Source organism: Austrofundulus limnaeus, unplaced genomic scaffold, assembly GCF_001266775.1.
Source record: "Austrofundulus limnaeus strain Quisiro unplaced genomic scaffold, Austrofundulus_limnaeus-1.0 Scaffold25, whole genome shotgun sequence".
In the NCBI taxonomy this organism is placed as follows: domain Eukaryota; kingdom Metazoa; phylum Chordata; class Actinopteri; order Cyprinodontiformes; family Rivulidae; genus Austrofundulus; species Austrofundulus limnaeus.
Window position 1 is genome coordinate 3,104,944 of NW_013952427.1, and position 1,693 is coordinate 3,106,636.

The following is a 1,693-nucleotide window of genomic DNA, read 5'->3' on the forward strand; positions in this document are numbered from 1 at the left end:
GTGGATATATATACATTACAGAATGATCAAAAGGGAAAAAAATTGTATAGGTCCTCTGGACGGGTTCTTCTTTAATGAAACGTTTCGTCTCTCTTCCAAGAGACTTCTTCAGTCTGAGAGTTTCAGGCAAAATTCAGGCTTTTGAGTCCTGCCTCCATGTTACTGATACTCACATCACATGGCTTCACATAGGTCACTACCCCAACAAAATATGACAATTTTCATCTTTTTAGTGTGTGRGTTAGGGTGGGTCCAYCATGCACACCCCACTACTGAACTTCTCAGGTGTTTTCATATACCCTAGGGTCATGTTAACAGAAAAAAATTGCGTCTCACTGCACTCCAGGGACCGCTTTGGCCACACCCCTTTCCCACTGTGGTCATCAAAATTAGGGGTACATGGTCCTTAACTACCAATAACTTTGCTATAAACCAACCAAATTTTAAAAACAAGGTATCAGTGATTCATATTGATTAGCTCTTCACTTTAAATGGCATTTCATTAATCAAATTTGCGCTCAATTATGTCGTCGGGGGGGTCAAAATGTCACTACCCCAACAAAATATGACAATTTTCATAATTTTAGTCTGTAGATTAAGGCGGGTCACCATCCACACCCCACTACTGAACTTCTCAGGTGTTTTCATGTACCCTAGGGTCCACTCTTTCAAAAAAAGCATGTTAACAGAAAAAAATTGGGTCTCACTGCMCYCCAGGGACCGCTTTGGCCACACCCCTTTCCCACTGTGATCATCAAAATTAGGGGTACATGGTCCTTAACTACCAATAACTTTGCTATAAACCAACCAAATTTTACAAACAAGGTATCAGCAGATTCATRTTGATTAGCTCTTCGCTTTAAATGATTTTTCATTAAACAAATGTTYGCTTGATGATGTCATCAGGGCGGTCAAAATGTCACTACCCCAACTCTGTGCCTTCTCATGCACMTAAGGATCCACTTGTTTAGAAAAAAGTCTGTTAACAAAATAAAAACTGTAGGTACTACTCCMCAGTGACCCGTTTTTGACCACACCCCTACTTATTGTGTGCACAGTTCAGAATTTCCAGGATGTCAAACGTGCATGTAGATTTACCATGTCAGAATGGAATGTCATAAATCTGGTGTTGAATGGTAGACATTGTCATGGTATTTCATTTAGATGTGCTTTTGTTGATTATTTATGCAACAGACCATGTTACCAGCCAGGCATTAAAGGTAACACATTTGATTATTGGTGAACATTCAGAAACAAGTGTTTGTTAAAAMTGAAAGGCTTTCACAGTTATTCTTTGATTAGCTTGAACTTCAACCAGTTCTAAAGAAGAATTGATGTAAAATTGGAGAAAATGTTTCAATTTAATACAGCTTTATGTCTAATAATATACCATACAGAGCACAAGTAAACTCCACACGCAGAAGAGTGCATCATCTATGTCTCATTTGTCTCCAAACCTACCAAAAGCTTCTTGGTAAGTCTCATTGTTCTGAAGGAGCTTCGTGCCTTTCGCTTTCCCTTTTCCCTTAAAGGCACTTGTACTGTCACATTCTGTGTAGGCATATAGACCTAGCAGAGCAGAACACATTTTTGGTGAGAAGGATTGAGTTAGCCCTGTAACATGTATGCAGCAATTGAATTTTCCTCAGTTGTAGCCACATACCTACTGACATTTGTTCTGACCACCTTGGTC